The sequence below is a fragment of the Apostichopus japonicus genome, chromosome 3 (assembly GCF_037975245.1).
Source record: "Apostichopus japonicus isolate 1M-3 chromosome 3, ASM3797524v1, whole genome shotgun sequence".
Classification (NCBI taxonomy): Eukaryota; Metazoa; Echinodermata; class Holothuroidea; order Aspidochirotida; family Stichopodidae; genus Apostichopus; species Apostichopus japonicus.
Genome location: NC_092563.1, coordinates 18,487,496 through 18,513,770, shown reverse-complemented (window position 1 = coordinate 18,513,770; position 26,275 = coordinate 18,487,496). Strand labels below are relative to the sequence as shown.

The following is a 26,275-nucleotide window of genomic DNA, read 5'->3' as shown; positions in this document are numbered from 1 at the left end:
TAGTTATACATCCGATTTTTCCTTCTCTCTCTCTTTATTCTTAATCCCCTCTGGCTATATTATTATTTAGACTATATCGATGTACTCCATTTATGGTCTAGCATTATCTTGGAGCCAGGATATACACCCATGTCAGGTCGTTGAACTATCAACTCAATTTACCCCAAAATCAATCTTTTTACAACAAGCGTAGACGATGACATTGGCTGCGTGCATGCGACCTTCACTGGGTGGTAGTTGGTTCTTCCATGCTCGCACGTTGAAACCAATAAGCCGGCTGTGAGACAAAAGGCCTTTACTTAACGGGTCAGCGACCCCTATCAGAAGGCCTCCATTGTCACCATCGCGGAGTTGATTCCATAATCCTGATATTTACCTCAAGTTACCAACTAATTGTAATTATCTCTCGTACTCAAAATAGATCCACGGGCGGTGAAAAGGCCAAAGCATGTAAGATCTGGCATTGTTGGTAGGCCATCGACTCCTGGAGGTATATAGCTTCCAACGGGCATGACCCAATCAGAACGGGAGAAGAGTCAACCGCCCCGTTGAAAGGAGAGATCAACTAAATACTAGGTTATATATAGTGATAATTAGTCATCGAATTCGATGAACCGAACGGTTTTTCTTTTGTCTTTTTGGGGGGCACAATATTCCTATCCTTCTAATTTTCAAGGTGACGAAATAATTAGGGGAAAACATTTTTTTTTTTTGGGGGGGGGGCTTGTTTTCTTACTTACTATCTTTCCGTGTTTTTTTTTAAGATTCTTACAAACGGTCATATTATAATCGCTTAAGAGAGTTTGTATGCAGAACTGGTGAAAAGGGGGTCAGAGTTGGTTACCGTCGCGTGGCCAGGGGTCAATGTAGGGGGTCCGGGGAAAATATGGGATAAAGAATAATGTATTCTTATTTTATGATATACTTAATAAGGGAGAATGAAGACTTCAAACAGAGGAAGGGGGTAGGGAATGTTTTTTATGTATGTGTCAATGAATAGAACGAATAATGATTTGTTCAGTTAGCCTAGGCTATATCCGACCTATACGCTCAGTTGCAAATGTTCGCGTGATGTACATAAACATGATTGAATGATCGGCTTTTGGACGTCTGAGTTAATTAACTTTAGTTCGTGTAGTCCGTGTCACCATGCGCTGTTCTCAGTACTGTATAACCTATACGTGAAGATATCATATAGTTTTAACTAGGTCCTCGATCATTTGGTTTTTAAGTTCAAGTGATCATGTGTAAAACATATTACAAAATACTTACCATCCTTTAACTTGATCATGTGTAGTACCGTATCTGTTCTCTATCCTCTACATAGGACCTGGTGATATGCACTGGACATAACACATTCATGATCATAAAGCGTCAGTCTCGCCGATGTAAAGGCATAGGCGTAGGAGCCTAATTTGATTTGGGGGGGGGGGCTGCAGCCCCCCCCCCGCCTCCTACGCCTATGTGTAAAGGGACTGGGATTGAAATATGGATCCGGTTCTTTGGAGTTCTTCACCGGGGTCTATCTTGGGTCATTTTTCTTTAATAAGTACAAAATATTACGACAAATACGGTATGTTTTGACCGGATAAAATTCAAACCGGTCAGCATCAGTATAGATAAATGAAGGAATGGGGAGGAGGAGGGGTGAAGAAGGGGGAGGGGAGGGGGAGGGTGAAGGAGGGGAGAGGAGGAGGAGTATAGGGGAGGGGAGAGTATAGGGGGAGGGGAGAGTATAGGGGGAGGGGGCGTATAGGACAAGGGGAGAATTGGGAAAGTGTCTCTATGGCCGGGATGATACATAAATCCACCTGTTGAGCTACATATATATATATATGTCGGTATATTAGAAATAGGCTAGTACCCTTACAACATTGATTGTAAAACAAACTAATCACAAATCAAACTTACTTAGGTGTACAACAGTGTCATAATGATGGGTATGTGTATATGTTTGTCATAATATCACACATAATATTCCCGAGTAGCTTAGACATTACTTATAAATATTGATCATGTAACATTAATGACCCATTCGGCGTACCCTGATCTTTTTGATTCAACTTGTAAAACATCCTAATATAAAATATCATATTTTTGCTGATGTAATTCTGACGTAGCAAACACAAGCCTGTTTAGTGAGGCCAGTTTTCTCTTTCTGAGAGATAAACTACGGAAGATAATCTAGGACCTAATTTGCCGAAACGATAGATTTTCGACTTGCTGTAACCTTTTGACGACTTTGCCCTCGCAAACCTGAATGTATTCGTAGAAACACAGGGGGCAATCATGTTATTGTTAACATTTCATTGGTTGGAACATCTGTTTAGTATGAACATGCATCATTGGTTTGAAATGAAATGAAAATGAAGAATTATTAAAATCGTTTATCCTTGATCTGCGTGATGGTATGTTACACCTGTTGGCGATAATAGCAGGAATAACTCCTGAGTGATACCGAGGTATATGTCGCGGGTTGCGGCAATCGCTACACTAAAGAGGCTATATGCCGTTTGATTTTCACAGGCTGTTAAATAACCAATAAACAGTTGTGTTGGCACAGTTTTGCTGCACTGGCCTCGCATGTATACGCCTAGTTAGTTATACAGAAACGTATCACAATCCAGGGCTCGGCAGAAGAGGAGTCAAGCTGGAAACTTTGTAGGGAAGTAGGTCATTCGGCAGTGAGGGGTGGGGGAGCGGGGGGAGGTACAAACATAACTGACAACTCACCGACAAAATGCATCCGCTCGTGTGCACCCTGTACCGGCACAAATTCAAGTATTGAATGTTTTTCAATGAAAATGGCACTTTTTGGGGGGATACATTTGGCTTAAATTCTCAACTAGAGTTTAAATAGCAATAGGTTAGTTTTTAGTCAGAAAATTAAAAAAAAAACTTTTCATTACTACTCATCATAGAAAAAAGGGGCACTTTTATGTAACGATTTGTTTTTCGTTGTCGTATAATTGGGGATACATGCCCCTGATTCCCTCTCCCATCCCTGTTTCCGCCGCCTCTGCACGAATCATTTATACTTCATGTTACTAGCTTAATCACACTTTAATGTCTCGCCACTTTTGTAATGTCAACAAGGGTATATACATGTGTAATGACGTCAATACTCTCAGAGCTCATCAATAATTAAAGGGTTCTGGTAAAGTCGCAGACGACAAGCGTCTATACCTGGTTACGTGATGATCATGAAAATGTCGAAACTATATCCATTCTTATCTTGCCTCTGGATGGGACATTCCCTTTCTCCGTTTCCAATCTCTGACTGGAACGTCACATAAAACTTTATGTCCCCCTTTTTCATCTCAGCTTTAATAATATAAATTATTTGTGTAAAGTATCACTGGTTTTGTTGTTTAGTTTAGTCTTTGCTCAGACTATAATCGATCAGCATGTAACCTTCTTCAATTTTTACTTCTCCTATGGTGAAGCGTCCATTGCGGGGTTTCATGATGTGTAACCTTGCTTACAATTAACATGACCTTTAAATATTTCTACAGTTTTACGAATGAAATAAAATAAAAATGTTAATAGCTAGTATCATCGTCTATTATCTTCACATTCCCAAACTCTGTACGAGGTTTAACTTTTGACTTTCAAATGTGAAAAACAAGACGGTGACAAACGTCATGACAACCAAGGCAAAGTATAATGAATGGTTAAACTTATTTTGACGATAAACATCATTTTAAATACATCGAGAAGGATGAGAAAACAACATGAGAGAACCAAAACGCTGGGTTCAATCCGCAAAGACCTCGTGACTTTTCGCCACAGTTGAATAGACTCACGTTACGTATAACGTGACAATGTCCTTCATTTGGTGATCGGAATCCATATATATATATATATATATATATATATATATATATATATATATATATATATATATATATATATATATATATATATATATATATAAATGTGTGTGTGTACATATATGCGTGTGGGTGTGGCGGTGTGCACAATGTGTTTGTGAGTGTACATCTGCTCTAACATGGGTACTCTATTTCTACTCATAGACTATCGGCCATACAAACCTTTATAACCTGCATACATCAATCATACATATTTTGATGTCAAACTTACCTCCCACATATCCGATATTTTCGAAATGTTGAGGTGAAAGTAAATTATATGATGCGGCCAAGAATATAAGTGGTTAAAAAGTACCCGATTGAGTGTGTACAGTAAGAAACTACACTTAAAGTGATATGCCGTCATTCAGTGCATATATAGCCTATACGCATGGCCCAGGATAAGACGCAATTTGAAATGGGCAAGAGCACATTGTTCCCTTATAAAGCATTCATGTCACACTGCTGTCACTAGATACTACCTATATGCCAAGCCTAATCTACTTCTCGTAATAGAACCATCGTTTAGTTGAATCATATTTTGGTATATAATTAACATATATTATCTTTGAACCAATAATAGTGTTGTATTAAAAGCGTAATGCATTTGCTGGCACAGCTTAGAAGTGGGGGTAGAATATTCTATTGTATTTGGATTTCACAAAGCAAACTTATATTAAACCTAAGGCATATTTCTTGTGGTACTGATATCTTTCGTAGCGTCACCCCCTTACACTACACCCCCCATTCATATCCCCATAGAGCTATGTACCAGTGTATAATATGACAATATAAACTCGTCCATACGCATGTGCGCAAGAAGCAAAGTTTCGAACAAAAAAAAAGATATTTCATCAATACATAAGAATACCAAGTAACGATTACAGCTAAACACAACTCATTCTTAAAGACTTTGTAACCATCACCACACTATGAGAGCTCAACAGTATACTCTATCAAACGTTTAGCTATCGCTACAAGGTAACATACTCCCCCAACGCCCCCACCCACCCCCCCCCTCCCCCACCCCCGCCGCACACCCCGGCCCACCCCACCTGCAAATGACTCTCATACATTGAGGAGTATTAAGCTAAACATAATTATACTCCCAACTTTGAGGGACACGGCATATATATTTTGAGTGTAAAGCTTATGTTACAAGAATGACCATTATTTTCCATGGCTTTTCTAGTATAATTTAGACTTTCAGAGGCAATAACCAGAGGAAGATGAGCATCGAATCCAAAACACATCTCTGAATTTCATCAAATTTAACTCTCGCTATAAATATGTTCAACATATAACCCTTTAAAAGAATAGATCCTTTACAAGAGGGCGAAGAACTGGTGAATGATTAAACACCCATCGTATAACATTTTCGTGTCATTTCTGCCCGGTAAAGCACGTTATGATGGCCTATACCTCGGCCCTTCAACTCGACCCGAAATGTTTATGATCACAGTACGATTTATTCATCTAGGTACCCCGGAAAAGTCGTTTGGAGAAAACAAAGAAAACCCGTAAATCATTAAGTCGGTGCAGAAAGAGATAGATAGATAGAGAAGAATATATATATATATATATATATATATATATATATATATATATATATATATATATATATATATATATATATATAACGAGTATGAAATCAGTGTGTTTAGGTGCTGAAAGCTCTAATAAGCAATTTAAAAGAATACCTCACACTTCAAGAAAAATAGTGTATATTAAACAAAAGGCGATTATTATATATGATATCAGAAGAATATTTTGTTCTGATGACGTCACAGCTATCCATATTCAGTGCAGACCACAGCGAAGGATGTTTATGTGACAATAGCACACGTTACATTTAAAGGTCAGTAGAAGTATCACCCCAAAGTGTAGGAATCCTAAAAAAAAATATAAAAAAAAATTCAGAAAGTTTTCTATCTAACTTCTGCTGAAAGTTTTTGACCATCCTTTGGAATTACATGTCTAAGTAATGGGAAATTGTACTTGACTCTTGGTGGTTGGTATATTTAAATGCTCATTCAAGTTTGAGGATTTGCTATTATTCGACTCTAAAACTTGCACATATTAGAGCGCAATTTGACGAGTGGGTTCTCCATGCACATAGTAGGGACAGATATACATTATAGCCTATCCTCTCATCAACAATCGTTACCTATGGGTTACCGTGGGTGATGGTGGTTGAAGGGGTTGGAGGGGTGGTGGGATTTAACATAACTCTGCTCATACCGAAGTAATTTGCACAGTCACGGACCTTTTTTTTTTGGTCTCCTGATAATTTATCTCTCTTCTGTAATTTATGTTATATTATTGATATGGATTAATCACGAGATCACTTTTTGACGTTGTAATAAATACAAGCCTGGGAGATATGATGTATATTTGGTCGTTGCCCAGGGCCTCCCCCCGCGTGTGAGTGTTATTGTCACGTAACGGGTTGTCTTTACGAGTTTATTTTGATCTATGGGTCGCCGTTATAATGTCTTAATCGTTTTTAAACCGTCGTTGAACATTATATATCCGGTCATAAAATGACGTCAGAAACTTATCTCTCTTTGGCTTATTCGTAAACTTACCTCGCCAGTAAACCTTAAAGAAATGTTTGCCTATAGGGCAATGACTTCCTCCGAGCGATAAATCTTAAAGGAATCTGTCGATATACATGCCCGTTGTTTATGCTATACCTATAAGCCTAACCGTAATCCTATCGCACGTTTTCTGCAACCGTTTCGATTAGCTCTATTCAAAAGTTCAACTTTTCTGGAATATTTTTTGAGTTGGGTTGTATAAGTTCCCCCTCATGTAGGTCATGTATAAGACATTCCATTTCTAATAGTTAAAATCATAACTGCTTCAAATGGACACCACCCCTTAGATTTTCATACTAATCTGAAAATGTATAGTAACAGAGTCTATTAATATAACACAGAAACTTTTGTGTCCCTGCTCATTTTTTTTTCAATTAAAATAAATATTTGTCGATGTCTTTATTTTTTCACTGCTATTGGGGTGCTTTTGGAGGATCCAATTTGCAGGACATATTGTTAAGTATATACTGTAGTAACAGTCGATTATGTTATCATGTGGTTTTTGTCAAATGTAAAGCAAAACGCGCAAACGCATCATGTAGAGAAAATATCATTTCATGTTACCATGTATGAATTGAACATAGGCTACTTCATGTGGAGAACATCAAAGAGAGTTGATGAAAGAAGTAAGGGTAAGGTGGCTTGGGGGTGGGACGGTTACATATTGAGGAACCGTCTGAGAGTGCCAAAAGGGGGCCCGATGATGAAATTGTCCCCGGTGAATGATCTGATACTCAACCGCTTCTGACATCAGCATCTGGTTTGTACGATATACTTTAAACGGGAAGTTATTCGTGACGTGGTAGGCTCAGATTAAAATTAAATCTGAAATGTCAATTTGTTTTTTGACTCTACTTTATCTGTTTACAGTTTTATTTTTAGCAATTTGTCTCTTTGCTTGACCTTCTTAACCTGTGAAATCTCGATTAGAATGTTTAAATACCCCGAAGACGATTTGAATTTAGTGTTGAGTATATAAACAGAACTCTGATTAACAGAGATCAATTGAAGGCATGCTTACAAAAATCGATTTGACTGGGTTGTTAGCATATGACCAAAAAAGAAAACGCACCTTTTTGCTGCTGTTGTTGTTGTTGTTTTGTTTTATTGTAACAAGTTACATTATTTCTTATTGATCCAAGTTAATTGTTTTCACATGACACATGTTAGCTTAGCTGTTACGTATATAAATAGATTATCCACGTAATGGGTTGATTGTCTCACATTTAATTAATGTTATTTAAATTTATGGAAATGAAAAGGTAGTTTCAAACGCAAATGAAGGTATCGCAAAAAGGGCGACGTCTTTTCTCAATTGCCTTGTAAAAATTGTAAAAATATCGACCTTTTTGTCAAATGAAATTGTTTGCAAACTGAATGGAGAGAACAACACTAGTCTAGTTGTACAAGTTAGTCTAGTTATACTAGATATTGGGTATTTTGTATAATATTGTAAACATGATTTGTTCAATGCAATTATCAACAAAGTGAATGAAAAATATGAAAACGCGTACATGAAATATATATATGTGTCACATATACTCCTATAGCAAGTTATACGTGTGGGAGAGTGATCGGTGCAAATTAACATATATCTGCTTTCTTGAAATGTATATGCAAATTATTGTATGTGACTACGTCATGATATACCCAGTTAAAATAAATTAACATATTTAGGGTTTGTTCTCTAAAATAAATATGATACAAAAAGGAGGCACTTGTATATTTGTTTTGCGTAATAGCCGCGTGTAATGCCTGCATGCGAGTGCTGTCAGTTCCACATCAGTACAATAGCTATATACCGGTGCTGTACAAAACCTTCTTTTAATATTTTGTCTGTTTTCAAACAAAGCCCAGGTGCCTCCAAACCCCCCGATATGTGCTGGTATGTGTTCTCTGTGTGTATTGTGCCTCGTGTTTGCTTTCACGCTGAGATTCATTTTGTAATCTGAATTAAAATTGATGGCGTTGATATCGTCCTACTCTCAATGTGAAGGATCAACTGAATCAGTAAGTGCAATACTGGAAGTAAATATTGAAGTATGGATGCTTGGAATCGACGTTTTTAGAGTCATGCGACATTTTTACGAAACTTTAATTTTAGGAAAACAAACTCTTTTTCGAATGGAGGAGGGGGTAGAGGGGGGGGGGGGGTGAGTTGTACCTTTTGAGGTATGAATCAAATCCAGTGGTAGGATAGCCTGCCGGCTTTGAACCGGTTTGAATCCGAGCAGGTCCAATAAACCGAATGCGTCCCCAAGATAGAGATGCCGAAAGCGCCGATGTCACCTTGGTCGCGAGAGGTGAGGTGCTAGTTTCGTCAGAGGCAACCAATGCGCCGCCTGTATGAAGGCCTCATTGCAGCCTTTTAGATCTTTGAATTGGTAACACTTTATGGCCCAGTCTGCCACTGACAAAATACAAACAAGGGCGTGGAATACGACGCTCATGCAATTTCATTATTATGCGCAAACAACTGCCTCAACATAACGTAAGGGTTTATAATGATATGACTTACATCTAACCGTGATAGGAAAGACGTGGAGAGTTTATAGTGACATCACAGAGGAGAGCACCACCTTTCCTGTACTACACGTTCACTTCAAGGAACAGCAGGATATTATTTGCAGTATCATGGCTATGAACACAGGAACAGCAACTTCAAAAGAAACTGCGACAATAGTCAAGTTATTTCAGGCATGGATTGTTGTTTGTTTTGTTTTTGCTTTTGTTATTATCTGGAGTAGAGGAATATCAGATATCTAGAAGTTGTAGTTGTTGTTGATGATGATGATGATGATGATGATGATGATGATGATGATGATGATGATGATGATGATGATGATGATGATGATGATGATGATGATGATGATGATGATGATGATGATGATGATGATGATGATGATGATGATGACGATGATGATGATGATGATGAAGATGATGATGATGATGATGATGATGATGATGGTGGTGGTGGTGGTGGTGGTGGTGGTGGTGGTGGTGATGATGATGATGATGATGATGATGATGATGATGATGATGATGATGATGATGATGATGATGATGATGATGATGATGATGATGATGATGATGATGATGATGATGATGATGATGATGATGATGATGATGATGATGATGATGATGATGATGATGATGATGATGATGATGATGATGATGATGATGATGATGATGATGATGATGATGATGATGATGATGATGATGATGATGATGATGATGATGATGATGATGATGATGATGATGATGATGATGATGATGATGATGATGATGATGATGATGATGATGATGATGATGACGATGACGATGACGATGATGATGATGATGATGATGATGATGATGATGATGATGCTGGTGCCCATTCTTTTGTTATATGTCTTTTAACTTCTTATTTTTTTACCAACTGTATTTCGTTCATATAATATTTATGCGGACTGTTTTAAGAGGAGAGTATTCTTTTTACTGGTTACCAACATTACATACATGGCACTTCCTCGCCACTGTAATAATATTACTACACTGGTGATACACTATTTTGGCGGGGGGGGGGGCGATGAAAGTAAGTTGGACAGCTGGTTCAACCTGGTATGCCGAGGGATTGAGGTATAGGATTAACTACTATGGAAACACCTTCGATTGACGAAAGGGAATAGTCTAGTTGTATTCATTTCTAGCCAAACAATCTAACAAGCAGGTAATAAATATGAGGGACTCTCTGCACTGATCATGGACTTTACATAAAGGTAAGCCTTTGTATTTATATAGCCTGGCCCCTGTATTGACATATATGTTGTATGTTAAAGATTATTCGGTATATCTAGCTGTTTAACTGACTGATTGACGCCTGTCAAGAGGAGTTAAAGATTGATAAATTTGTAATTTATTTTATTCTGATAAATTTTGTATAGAACATTCATTGTATGTATATATATATATACATATATATATATATATATATATATATATATATATATATATATATGTGCGTGTGTATGCGTGTATGTATTTATGTGAAATAAGGCATAGGAAACATTTGCATAGTAAGCAAACCTATACATTAAATTTGTGGGACAGAAAAATGTCAGTATGCAATGAAACAATAATACGCTTTACTGATATGTATGAATGTTAGTATGTATGTATGTATGTGTGTATGTATATGTATGTAGTATTTACGTATGTATTTTAGATCCTCCTAGAAGCAGGGACTCGCGAAGACGAAGCCATCATTGGCTTATCAAAGCCGCAAGCTGACCGACGTCAGTCTCTTAGATTCATATTTAACTTCCATGATTATGAATTGTCAATTGTAAACAACTCTGTAACTGGACGACATACATTAATCTTGGAGTGACTGGAACTCGGGACCTCGGGACGAACTCGTGATATAGAGTGTGCCTCTACCGCATTTCATGCAAAATACAGCCTTTAGAGTTATAACATAGTTATGGTTTCATTTTGTGTTAAATTTCCTACACTTTCTCATAAATCATATAGCATACTTTATTCCAACAATATCATTATCGGTATATATACGATACACTCATGTCGTATACAAAACAATGCGGATAGAAAGATCGCAGCAACAACAATGGCAACTACAAACAAAAAACAAAACACAACACAAGTACCTACAATACACCTGCAGTCTTTGCCAGTTTAATATGCTACCTGTGGTTTAAAGGATGTACTTACAGATATTTAAAACGTTAACAAGAACTGACATGATAAACTGAGATATAATATTTAACAGTGCATGATATGTATAGTGCATATATATATATATATATATATATATATATATATATATATATATATATATATATATATATATATATATATATATACATACATACATATATATATATAGATATATATATATTTATATATATATATATATATATATATATATATATATATATATATATATATATATTTAAGTTGAACTTCCTTTGAAGAAAGTACCTCGAACTTACACAAGTTCATGTTACAGGTAACACACCGGGGTTCACAGAGGGAGGGACGATCGCTCTGTGGTTACAGGGGCCAGGAGCCAGGTAGTTTAGATACAGCAAAATGAAAATATAGCATCCTGTAACAGCGCCTCTGCAGGCCCTCCAACCCATTTCAATTTAATCATGTAATCTGGAGTGTGCGCTGGCGTATATACATATTTCCCAGGGATTAATGCACCTCTCCCCACCCCTTCCAATATGCTAGAAAGTCAAATATTGGTCACTACCTATAGTTTGCCAACTTAGTTTGATGCATCCCTGACAGCATTTTCTTTTTATATATCAACCGAACGCGTTGAAGTATTTCTTTAACCTTTTATTGGCTGAAAATAAATTGGAAGTTGTTAACATATAATTGTGACACAGAGGAATAACTTATTCTGTGCTCCTACATATGTCCTATATAGTTGTATGCCGTAGGTCATTACGAATGTTTCCCTGTTCCCCGACCCCCCCCCCCCCACCTTTTTTTTTATTTACGATTTTTACGATTTCAAATTCTAAAGGAAATCGGTTTTAATGAGGTACAATATTCCTATTAAACATATTAAAAGGATGACTATAAGCAGGCTTTAAGTTTTGACATTTAATAGTCGGAGAAACCAACAAAGGCAATTTTAATTGCTAATGTGTCTGTATATACTGTTTTCGGGATATTCAGCATTAAAATATATTAACTCTATGTGATGCTCCTCTCTGTCTAAATGGCGTCGGCTTCTCTGAGTAAAAGCCTAAACCATTGCTTCATCAAATAAAATCAACCAAAACATAATATTATAACTATAGGAGCAACAGAGAGCACCCTTCGATGACTCCAAAATCATTTGCACTTGAAACATTGCAATAATTATAGCAAAGATGTTATTTCTGGCCATATGTGTCGCATGTTCAGTAAATTTTGTGTTCCGCCTGCATGAGGAACCGTGGAGGGGGAGGGGGAGGGGTTGTGTGTCAGACTGCATTCCAGTCACTTTAATTGATGAGCCTTCGATATGATCAAATGAAGGTTTCTCGTAAAGAGCGTGATACAGAAATCGACCATATCAAAATGTATTTCGTCACTGTTTAACCTTGGCCAATATCCAAAGAAGCATTGAAAACGTTTGATTACACATGACCTATAGGGCTGTATATCTATAAGTATTCTGGTGAACGATTCGAGTAGTGATCTAAGTGATAACATGTTTGGATTTTTATTTCTCTTTTATTCATGAATTAAATTCAAATAATCTTTTGCACAATCTTTCTGCTCTCCTGCCCAGTAATTTATGACATTGAAATAGATCGATGTTGTATATATATATATACATGAAGGTATACGTTAAAGTAATTCCATGATGGGGTGGGTGGTTAAGTGACGTCACGCGCAATGTGGATAGTTCAAATGTATATGCATTATATGCAATAAACACACTGTTTATATATACAGGTTCATTATCAAGAAATTTCTATATTAAACAAATTCCAACCCGTATATCGGTCAGTGACAGTCCCCTATAGCTTTGCAGTTTTCTTCAAACTTGGGACCATACGTTATTGTGGGTTGGGCTCCCTAGGGGTCACTGCCCTCCGGGATGATTCCAAATTCCATATTCCAACATACAAACATATATATTAAGTTTTATATTTACCCTATGCTCCTTTTGGTCGATATAGTGGTCTGCAAACTGTCGTAACCTTTCATAATATCATTTAATTTTTAACTACCGGTAATTTCTATGTACCGTGTATATACATCCAACACAAATCTAATTATTTATTATTTTCTCTATTTTTGGATCGTTCCAAGATTTTGCGGTCATGATCTTCAAGATTTTCCTCGATATATACCATTCGCGGGTCCTGGCTTTGCCATAACAACCATCTGTTTAATACCAAAGGTAGGACATTTTGAAGAAAATATATATGCCATGTTTTTTCGAGTTTTTGAGAATCACCGGTAAACGCTGAAGAGGAATACATTTTGACCAAGCGAGACGGGGGGGGGGGGTCAGGGGGGTCTACAGACCTCCGCCGAGGTTTACTACAAAGCAGGAAGGGTCAGGAAATTATGGGATAAGGACTAATATTTGCACATTTTCACGATATTCGTAAGGGAAATGAATAGTATACAAACACGAGACCTTGTGACATATATTCCCATGCAGCTGGCTAAAGTGCTTTTAATATATTTTTCTTTGGTCACTTCACACGACATAGTTAATCGTACATCATAATAGAGAAAGTACACTGAATTGAAACAAAAATATATCTTTATACGTATATGACATCTGGGTAATATTATCCACTTCCTCTACAACTATCTAGTTCAAGGAAAACTGCAATATATATATTTACACAAAAGGCGAGGTAATATTTATTTAACATTTTAGTGGCTGGAAAAAATGGAAACGAAGCTGGCAATAAATTGGACGATAATAAATGTAGTTCTGACACAATGGAAAACATATTGTGTGGTCAGATATATGTAACTTATGTATATGCCGTAGAACATTACAAATGATTCCCCATTTTTGTACAATTTTGAAAGTCTATAAAAGAGGTTTTATGAAGTAGAATATGCCTATTAAAATATCTTAAAGGCCTGCCTTTAGGCGGAACATTAGTTTTCATATTCTGAAAAAAAGAGAGAGAGAGAGATGCATCTTTTTTTTTGTCAGCTAATATAATGTGTTTATAGCTATTTTGGTTTTCAGTATATATGTCGCATTGAAATATGCTAAATCTCTATGTCAGGACATCGTAAACAGAACAATTAATAATGACAAAAATGCATATTTCTCTTTACGTATGTGGCATATGTTATTTCATTTTCCTTTAACATCGTTAAATAATGAATTCAAATATGTAAGTTTTAATCGAGAGAGTAAAGGCTTCTTTTAAAAAACTGCTTGACAGCATAACCAGTAAAATGTATAGAAATTGTGGTGAAGGGTCCTTTAGTATATATGATCAACTCTCTACTTTACATGAAACAAAATATTTCTTGTTAGTCCTATTCTGAAGATATAGCCTTGTCCGTGACGTCATAGACACCTCCCCCCCCCCCCATTCGCCACGTGGACCTTTCTCGATCCTGCAGTTCCAACGAAGAGCTATTCATCACCTTGTATCAATTAAGGTTTGCATATCTTTCGATGAGACACCTTTTCTATACAACAGAATACCCCGGTTATTGGGAAAAGGCATCTGTGATTCGTATCGTAAACACCGAGAAATCGATAGCATTTTTTACAAGGAAGTTAAGCTGAAGATAATCTTAAAATGTTCCCAGTCATCTTGGCCATTGACCTCATCCAAATTAAGATTTTTTTTTAGAGAAGATAATATCTTTCTCTTAAAACGGTCATCAGGATCACATGCCCTTCGTTGCTTTTGAATCGATTAATTAAAACTGCTAAATCAATTAATTAATCATGCATGCTATACATTTAGTCGTGAGGTTTATTTTGACCGCGTCCCTAAAATAAAAATAAGGAAAAAAAAGTGTTGGCGTGTGCGTCTGACACTTTGACCCACTAAACTGATAAGTGGATGAAAGTGATAAAAACAAAAGCCGTGCGTGGAAAATATTATTTTACATTCTTTTGACGAGAATTTTTTTTCCACTTTTGTATATATGCGCTCGTCAATCGAAGACACGATTAATTTAATTCACACCTCCCAAAGAGAAAGGAAGAAGGTAAGAGGTTTTGCTAGGCCTTTTTTCTCTTTTTATTTATTTATTTTTTTGACCTTTACCGTAAGGTATACAAAAAATGTACATGCATACTTTCTTCTCAGAGTAAATGAATTGGAAGTGAAAAGTGTACTTTTTTTCAGGCGTGAGGCCGTGATACTACATATGATTGATTGACACATATAGGATGTGAATAATTGATGCCCTTGAATAGGATTGTGTGTGTGTGTGCGGGGTGAGGGGAGGGGGCGGTGATTCGGGAGGAAAACATACAGGGTGTCTATCGCATGCATACGTCTTCATCTTTGTTCCATTTGCCTTCTGTATTTTTTTTTTTTTTTGTAAATTTATTTGTTACTTCATTCCGCTTGTGTGTAGGGGTCTACTGAACGTCATTGATATTCTACTGCTCAGTTTTCTGCTCGGCTTAATGCAATCATACTCATTCACACATTTTTACAGAGCACGACACCTTCGTCTCGCCAACGCCTCCCAACCCCAACCACCCCCCCACCACCCCCATCTGTGGGTTCTTTTTTACCCTTTTGTTAAGAAGTTCTTGATATTTTGTAAGTCTTCGTCTGAACACGAGTGAAATCGAAAGATTTTCTTCATTGACTTTTCTTTGCAGAAGAATGATCTAACATATCACAAACAGTCATTCCAAAGCAAATTTGCCTTAAATTTGCACTGCCAACTAACGTACTACCTGTATTCAGTATTATTTGGGTTAGTATAATAACGATAAAATTAAAAGTTTTCCTTCCAATCAAGTATCGCAAGCACCACGGTGATTACATAAGTTATGTCACGTAACAAACCTACAGTACTGTTCCTTATGACGTAGAATTTTTCTTTATAAAGTTAAACCGCTGATTCATCCCTTATTACCCCCTCCCCCCTCCCCTCCCCCAAAAAAAATATTTCGAGATATTCAGCCAAAAGACTATATGTAAACTTCACCCTTACTCTGTGACTTCATACCCAGACGTTCTGAGTCATGTTCTACACAACACATTCTTGTTAACCTCCCAACCCCACCCCCTCCCCCACCCCATTGTACGGACGGTATCATAGACATTACAACTTTCTTTTCTACAGCATTACAACACAACAAATATTTGTCTAGTTCTCATCATAGAAAAATGTTTGTGGTAATTGACAAACTATTCTGTTATTCCGTCTCTGGATGATGGCCAAAAATCATGCTACACCCATCCGTATCCCTCAAGAGGGTCCACACCTAAACAACCGCACGGTCGCTGACCCCCACACAGACATCGTTCATGTACAGGCAAACTTGGCCTTTCCCCCGTATCAATCTCACCAATCAGATGATGTTGATTGAGGGGGCGGTCAATTTGGATTTTTGTTCGAAACGGCAGACTTCATCTGCAGTGTGACCTCGTGCTCTCTCTCACTTTGAAGATCGCTCAGTTCATGGAAGCATCGCAAGTCCCAGTATGATAGCTAATTCGGTTACGCTCTGCAACAGGGCAATGCCTTGTCAGTGAGGACATTTTTCTTCTTCTGCTTTTGACTGCTAAGTTAGAAGAATATTTTTGATTTGCAGGTATTTCTGGTTGAATAAGAGTCGTCCTGCTATACGCGCTGCAGCACATACCAAACAAATGTGTGTTACCCTGGATGCGGTGTTCTTTGAGGGGTACTTAGAGTTCGGTTAACCACCGAATCAAAAGCCTTTGACATTTGGGGAAAAGGTAAAGGGTTAGGTTGCCTAGGTGACAAAACGACAAAACTACAAAACGCTAAAAAGAAAGAAGGAAAAAAAATAAGGAATAGAATGTCGGAATGTAGGGACGTATTAAGTCGTTAATCATAAATCAGGGAGTTTTGGTAAATACTGTTTGGTGGTCTGGGAACTCTTCCATTTATCTCTGCGGTCACCTGTAAATGTTACTTCAGTTATTCAACAGCTTCTGAGGGTGCTGCTGGGTGCCAGTGTCCTGGAATTTTCATCATTCTTTCATCCGTTTTCTTTTCTTCTTTTATTTCCGGTGTGCGGAAAAAAAAGCCATGCTGGCTCGGTAACAGTGCCCTGTTATAATCCTCACCATGTTCATAACACAAAAAAATTGTCATTGTTCCTGTATCGCTGCGTTGAAGGACTAATAATCTTGTGAAATAGTTCATATCGTTTTTAATCGGATATCATACGAACTTGGAGAGGATTTTTATTTCGTTTTATTTTAGATTTTAACTGGATATATCGTTTAAATTAAAACGAAAGTGATTTGATTTCTTTATCTTCTGCAAACTCCCATTGGATAGCATTCACATCGACGGATTTCTGTTTGTGTTTATGAATGTAAAGGTAAGTGCACTTTTCTATGCAAACCTATACCAGTAGGCTTTATTATATAGGTAAGGGTATACTGGTATCGTACACATACAAGAAAAAAACGTCGATTTTTTGATTCCTTGTCTGCGGTGTGGGTCATGCAGGACAGTTCTTAAACCACGGGTCTTTTCCATTGATTACTTAATGTGTATGCTGAACAAATATTGATCGAGGTTTGAAGCAATCATGTTTGTCAACCCCATATGCATGGGTTCCGGGCCATTCGTGTAAACAAGCTCTCTCTGTTAGAATGCGCCCATAGGGTTGCGATATTTATATATGCCTAGCTATATATAGGCCAAATGCGTACACGTGCAGCTTTTGCTTGAGAAGGACCCATCGCTTGGAATACCTGAGAAATGTTATGCAGTTATCACCGTGATAGGTGCATACTTCACAGATAAGATTATAAACTTACCGGATGAATTCAGGTAAGCAATGTCTGAATTTCTTTCTTATCCATCAATCACTTCTTGACAAGAAAGGGGTATTCTTTTTATTTCTTTGGTCTATATTTTGTTACGCTGAGGTGGAGCGAATACCAGTGAAATACACACGTGTTTGTAAGATAAGTAAGTGTAGTACACTACACATGTCCTGAACATGTTCGTGAATTGAATTTTCCAACTCACTGACATATATGTATATATATAAATATGTATATATGTATATGTGTATATATATAAATAAATAAATATATATATATATTTAGGCTATATATGTAAATATTTTATATATATACATATATATATATATATATATATTTATATATATATATATATATATATATATATATATATATATATAGATATATATATTGCCAGTTGTGTATATATAGTTCCCATAAAGTGTAGGCTATATCCAATTTTACTATTCACAGTTGGGATGCATTATAATATTATGAATACTCTACAGTCAATAAAGGTAGGTATTGATTACCGTTCACGTCCCCTAAGGCAAAGTTACAACCCTATCGATGCTGTCAGTTTACAAATATATGACATCACAACCAATTCGCTTGAAGTTCACTTATGGTATACAAACTGTGACAATTTAACCGTAAGTACCTCGAAAACTTATGGCGGGAATTACACGCACATTTGGCTAGCATGCTAAGTAGATTGTGTACATTCAGCATGCAGTCAAAATATAGTTTGCACTTATAGGACTATCCTTGTAAGTTCTCGTATAGTTGGTACCATCCTTAAACTTACGTTGACTCTGATATAGCAACATGGGTTTAGTGTTGATATGCCATGGTCCAACCACCGTGAAAAAATAGATATGAGCGTGCATGTATGCTAATGTTGCTACACAGTGACCTTAGCTTTTCCCTTCCTCAAAATGATTCACATATATAAAACAGCGTATTGTGACAACTCTGGTCGGAATAGCTCCGTTGACGACAGCTCGGACAGCAATTAATGATTATGATATCAACTCATTAATCCAGGACTAAATGTTAATGTCCATTATTTTTTAGAGTCTAACCACTCAAAATACAATAAAAATGACTATTTTTTGAAATGCGTATCGTACCGGTGTACATTCCAAACAACAGATCATTCGTATAGATCGCATTCAACAGTATACCATTCCGCGTCTTTGACAAGTGACGTGTATAAAACATAATACAGCCATAAATCTCCTCCTGTGGTTCCTATCGATGTTTTGTGCATTTACTCAAGAGGAACGTACCTAACTTTGGTCTCTCTATACAACTCTGTATTAGTCAAGCCACTTTATTGATGAGCCTCTTCTTGACGTTTAAAGGATTATTCACAAAAATGATAGAAAAACAAACTGTACAGCGTATAGCGGTAGCCTTCAACCGCATATAACATATCAAAGTTTCAAAATTAACCATGCGGCGGGTCATCCTTTAATATCATCTTCTACAGTTTACAGCGTCAGCCTATACATTGAATCTTGACAAATATTTAACATTTTCGTAAGGGAATTGTTGGGGGGGGGGGAGGGGGTGATGAATTGGTGTCATATCGACGAATAAGTTGGAAGAAATCAATTGAACTTTGGCCGTCTATATAGTGGTTAATTGAGCATGTTCCATTGTACCTTTTGATTATTAAATGGTCTGCGTCACCTGTTCGTGTCTCATTATAGTCTCCAATATTTTCAATATTTTAGATTTGAGACAATTATGTGTGTATGTAATACCATATTCATTAGCTGTATTCTGTACAGTCGTATCTGTAATGATAGCCTAATGAAATGGAAAATCTAGAACAGTGGAAAACAGTGGAACAGTTGAACCCGGGCCTTGAACTCTATATGTGCGGACGCTGTAAGAATATTATTTTATTGTAACTGACATTTCCCCCCTCCCCCCCCCCCCCCACCACAAAAAATATATATATATAGAAAAGAAAACATTATACTGAACATGTATGGAAGGGTCAGACAGTATCGGATGATTAATCTGTGTGGGCAATGATCATTCTACAAAATATATAACTTCTTTGCTGTAGAGGAAACTTCTCGAGTGGAACTTTTTTAAGTAATAGACTGGCTCAATTATAAGACCAGGAAATTTAATAAGAGCACCTGCATCATAGGAATCCCTTACGTCGTTCTATCCTCAACAGTAGGCACTATATTTGTCAATATAAGTTATACATAGCCCACTAGGACAGACTCTCAGGCCAGTCGCATGTCAATTTAACTTATCTACTACTCAGCGGGGAATTTCCAAAGGGGGTGACAGGCACTTTCCGTTCCTATTATTTACGTAACCGAATTGGAATCTAGCTTAATCCCTCAATTCGAGGTTAAATGTTGTACAATCCTTTACTTTTTTATCAATGCGAAGTTTCTACTGGAAGAATGTATTGTTCGGTTTTTGTGATCTTAAAGGGGGTGGAAAGTTCACATATACTTGTAGGCCTTTAGAAAAATACATTGATAAGTGTTCTTTCTTGCCTGACATTTTTCATCGCCAATACTGTCAACTTGTTTCAATGGCGAAATTAATGGAATTTCCCCTCGTCCTCTATTAAGTCTCTTTAATACAAGAGATTGAAATAAAGTCTTATGAATTGAATTGAATTGAATTTCTGGGACGTCACATGATAGGGGTCCTCTGTTAGAACCATCAAAACGATCGTACTGTTTTCAAAGCCGAAAAACCGTTACAAGAATAAGCAATTAACATGATGTGGTTACATCTGTGTGTGGCATATTTACCTAACTGTTTGCTACCGTTCTGCATGGGTTTCTATAATTTCAAAAGTTTTGAACGTTCTTCTTAATATTTATTTGAACCCTGGATGGACGAGAGGAGAGTCAAGTGGAAGTTAATTTAAAGACCTACCGAGTAAAATTAGCTTTTTAATATTTGTCAATTTCAAAAATTTTAAATCATGCATCGATTCTAGGCTCTTCTTCTCTTTGGCAAGGCATCAAACTCCCAGCGACTGTTAAGAGACTACGGTCGTTTTTACCGTAGGCCTATAAATAACTCACAGAACATTATACATACAACATCTTCACATTCCCTAATTAACATGATCTGTTGTACCATGATTTTTTTTCAGATACCCTTTAAATAGGGATTTATTTGCATGGTATAAAGGTCATCATAAAGTAGTTTCGTTTTCCCCATTTCCAACGTATAAGCAAGAAACCTGTAATCAACGTGTTATTATAGTTATGTTCTACAGTACTATTTACAATACGTTATCCCGGAATCTTTCCTCTTTCTTCGATTCCAGGGGATTTGGTTCCTTTTCAGTCTGTTTTTTATGCTTTTTTTCTCTCGATATATCTTTGTTCTTGGCGTTGTGCCAACCGTAGAAGGCTACAGTTTGCTCTCCAATCGACGAGTGCGTAAATGAGATTCCTAAATTTCAGGAAACATTTATAACCTTTGCAGGGTCCTTATAAGAAGTCTAAAACGGTTCGTATACTAATTCACGTTTTCAATGCCTTCTGCAGCCTTTCACGAACGACTATACCCATAGGGTGTCATTTACACGCAGTCTCGTATATACTAACTCTTTAATGATATATTCCTCGCTTCAATCCAATTTCCAACGACATTATATATTTTTTGCGGCATTCAATGTTTGTAAGACAATTTACATATAGAACAGATACAGTGAATTCTCTGATTCTACATCACATTGATGTTTGGTATTACCAACGTTGTGTATATTGTATGCGTCAAGTCTGTACGTGTGTTGCAATGTATATCATCCTAATAAAAATGCAGAATATGTGTATGTATTAGGATCCTCCTGCAAGCAGGAACTCGCGAAGAAGCCATAATTGGCTTATCAAAGCCGCAAGCTGACCGAAGTCAGTCTCTTAGATTCACATTTAACATCCATGATTATGAATTGTCAATAATTGTCAACAACTCTGTAACTGGACGACATACATTATTCTTGAAGCTACTCGAACTCGGGACCTTATGATTGAAAGGCACCGGCGTTAACCACTGAGCTAACAATCCTATATGGGCCTCTTTGATGCTGTGTTAATGTAAAATGCACTATAGTTCTTCAAGAATGTTGTATATTGTCTTTCCTAGTTGGTAAAATGTAAAATGTATGGACCTGTTTAATCGTTTACCATTCGTTTTTGTGAAATGATATTGAGGCCAATTACACTTTTGAAGTATTGAGGACCTAACACAAATTAACAATATCTCAAATGCCCGGCATACTTAAATTCTCCAATTAGTATATCGCATAATTTTGCATTGACGGTGTCTGTTCTAATTGGAACTACAAAATATGGTCAGGTATGACAGAATTAATTTCTTCGCAGATTGAATAACGCGATACTATATTCTTATGAAATATTCTCTTGAGGCAATTCACTTTTTTTTCTAGTTTACATGACAGGGCTAAGTTATAACATGCAGTATAATTAGTCCTATTATTATTATTTATTATATATATATGATTTTCTTTTCTCTTTGAAAAGCTTCTCATTATACATGAACACTGGAAACAACCAAAACAGATATAAACGGCAAAATAACACTGTACGATTTTCAGCTATCATAGTTTAGTGCGTTATGGTAAGTGTTCCCCAGGGCAAATTGCTGTTCGCCTCTTGTCCTTGTTGGCACGAAGCCAAAAAAAGTGTCACACATTTATGACAATTTCTGATATGATATACGTTTGGTATTTATTAATATGAGACCTGAGCATATTTACAGTATTCATTACCGAAACTCTGTTTTAAAGGAGCATTCAGGGTATATTTTATCTTGTGTGAAATATCTTAAAACCTTAGTATATATTGAAGACATTGCCTTCACGTATAATATACATAGTTTTTGTTTGAATTTTATCAAGTCATCACTTAAGTGTGTATGTATTAGTAAGTGTGTATATATATGCGGATGGCGGTTGGTGTGTATTTATTGCTTGGATTCGGAAAGTTGAAAACGTACAAGCAATTGTCGTTTTGACCTTTGCAATTCACAGCAATCTTAATTTGAAGCTCAGCGTGACGTAACAACTTCTTATAGTTAGACTTTCTTTCAGTAGTTAAAACGTCCGTGAGTTGTACAACTTCCCACATGCAGAAACAGTATATGTTATGTATCTTGACCCGAAACTCTGTGGTGAACATGACGTCATCAACTTATCTTTACACGGTTGCCTATTAATAAGAGAGCACCACACACACTCATATATATATATATATATATATATATATATCTAATATATATATATATATATATATATCTAAATATATATATATATATATATATATATATATATATATATATATATATTTGGCATTACAAAAAACGGTTAAACTTTACGATGTACGTCGGACGTTTTAGCCGGCCGTTCGGTCGGTTAACCGGTTAACAGGTATAGGCTCTAATGGGATTAGATATGATGGATTATTTTTACAAGGTTGCCTATTAATTAGAGAGCTGCTGAAATACGTCTTTAATTTGAAGATAAATTGACGATGACGTCACTGCAGGCCTATCATCTTGACGTTAACCCATTGTCTTTATAAATTGTAAGAACTCACCTATAAAGTAACCCATTTAAAACGTCATGTAAACATGAGAACACCATTTATCATTGGCCCGATCACATTCCACACATTTAACAAAAGTTGTATTGCGTTGTAAACGTGTAACTTGAAGTGAAAATAATATAACGTCTAATATTTTCTATTGAATTTGGTGTTGCATCCGAGGAACTGACCTAATATAATCTGCGTATTGGACTAAGTAGTCCAGCCACTTGAATTAATGGGCCTCATATGATTTAAAGTTCATGTCCCATGCAAAATGTTAAAATGGAATATATAGAAATACAACCTGGGTTGATAGCAAAAAAAAAAATTCAAAAGACGCATCAAAATTCATTTTGCGCCTTAAGCCATTAAAATCATCCCTTTCACAACGTATTCTGGATATAATATAATAATATGCGGGCTAACTTGAATATGATGTTGGTTCATTGACCGCCAGGTTAAATTGTTGATGGTATAAAAGTGAAATCACGGAATGGGAAATCAATTGTTCACTCAAGGAAGTGATAATAGCGCTTGTTGACCTTGAAATCTGTTTCATTGAGTGGAGAAAGGAACTTTGTCAAGGGACAAAGTCAAGTCAGTGTTTTATGCATTTACCCGATAACTATTTCTTGTATCAAACTTACCTCTCAAAGCAAGGGAGCTCTGGTTACTTCCTCTCTTGGATCAATAAACAAGCACATGACCAGGAATTATGAGTGAGGGGACGGGGGGGGGGGGAGGTGTAAACCAATCATTTAAGGAGGTAGGAAATTTAAGGAGGGAGAAAATGTAAGGAGGGGCACTGATTATTTGTGTCCTGGACTTGTCATCCGTAGGCAATCTATCATGAATCTCACGACAACAAAATATGATCCAAAAATGAGCTAAACTTATAAATTGTATAGCCACTCGAAGTAAAGTACAGGTTACAATTCATTCAGTTTCACATACACGGGTGTGTGGCTGCTTAGTGAAATACAATAAACCGATAATACATACAATATCCGATTAGCGACATACAGTAACCGATAATACATACAATTGCCGATTAGCGACATAAAATAACCGATAATACATACAATAGCCGATTAGCGACATATAATAAACCGATAATACATACAATAGCCGATTAGCGACATACAATAAACCGATAATACATACAATCAGCCGATTTGCGACATACAATAACCCGATAATACATACAATAGCCGATTTGCGACATACATAACCGATAATACATACAATAGCTGATTAGCGACATACAAAAACCGATAACCACTGATTCATGACTTCTCTATATTAGTTGGTGCTGAGAGCACCAGCGTTGCAAATCAGCTATTTGGGAAGGGCAACTTAGTTATTGGTTGTTTGACCTTCGTCTGCATGGGGAAATCCCCCGCTCTCTTCTCGTTCACAGCCGCGATATACGGGCATGTTCAGTTAAATTGATTAAGTTACGGGAAGTTGAAATGACATTATTATTTTAACTAAATAATGAAACACAACCAGTTCGTAAACATTCGATTAGCAAAGATACGGACGCCACAAAACAGGTGTCATCATCGGATTATAACAAGGACATACAGTGAAATAGCGAAGTTAGCAGATAAAAGGAACACAAAAAAGGGAATTAAAAATGGATTTATAACTCGCACGCCGAGTAGTTCCCTTTCTTGATGTTGAAAAAGCATTCTATTAGATGTTAGCAAAGTGACCTTAATTAAAAACTTCTCATCAAAATTGCCCATTGAAGTTGCAAGGTTGTTTTTTCCTTGGTCACGCTGTAAAAGGATTGACTTTACAAAGGTCATCAGTAAAGCTTTCAAAATGTAGCAGGTTAAAAAAAATTAAAAGCAAACTTGAAAGATACTGTTCCGGTTGGAGGTTCAACCTACTCCTAGATACAGAAGGTTAGAACTACTCATAGACACATAAGAAGGTTGAACCTTCTCCTAGACACATAAGAAGGTTAGACTTACTCCAATATAAATAGAGAAGAAGGTTCAACCTACTCCTAGATACAGAAGAAGGTTCAACATACTCATAGATACAGAAGAAGGTTAGACCTACTCTTAGATACAATAGGTTCAACATACTCATAGATACAGAAGGAGGTTAGACCTACTCCTAGATACAGAAGAAGGTTCAACATACTCATAGATACAGAAGAAGGTTAGACCTACTCTTAGATACAATAGGTTCAACATACTCATAGATACAGAAGGAGGTTAGACCTACTCCTAGATACAGAAGAAGGTTCAACATACTCATATAGATACAGAGGAAGGTTAGACCTACTCTTAGATACAATAGGTTCAACATACTCATAGATACAGAAGGAGGTTAGACCTACTCCTAGATACAGAAGAAGGTTCAACATACTCATAGATACAGAAGGAGGTTAGACCTACTCCTAGATACAGAAGAAGGTTCAACGTACTTCAACCAGCTCCATGGTTCAACCTACTCCTATATTCAGAAGAAGGTTAGACCTACTCCTAGATACAGAAGAAGGTTCAACATACTCATAGATACAGAAGGAGGTTAGACCTACTCTTAGATACAATAGGTTCAACATACTCATAGATACAGAAGGAGGTTAGACCTACTCCTAGATACAGAAGAAGGTTCAACATACTCATAGATACAGAAGGAGGTTAGACCTACTCCTAGATACAGAAGAAGGTTCAACGTACTTCAACCAGCTCCATGGT

At 36.6% G+C, this 26,275-nt stretch overlaps 1 protein-coding gene across 6 annotated transcripts in view; it reads left to right on the top strand.

Annotated features, from left to right (window-relative positions):
• The first annotated feature begins 10,078 nt into the window (after positions 1–10,078).
• Positions 10,079–26,275, top strand: part of LOC139965310 (cytochrome P450 10-like) — a 36,977-nt gene continuing 20,780 nt past the window's right edge. The window contains exons 1-2 of one of the 6 annotated variants that reach the window (XM_071967534.1): positions 10,079–10,230; positions 13,292–13,382. The gene's annotated coding sequence lies outside the window, so the exon portion shown is untranslated. Of the gene's footprint in view, positions 10,231–13,280; positions 13,383–16,637; positions 17,517–17,710; positions 17,975–21,438; positions 21,460–26,275 lie in introns of those variants that run through there. The other 5 variants (XM_071967538.1, XM_071967535.1, XM_071967533.1 and 2 more) reach the window with 5 other exon arrangements.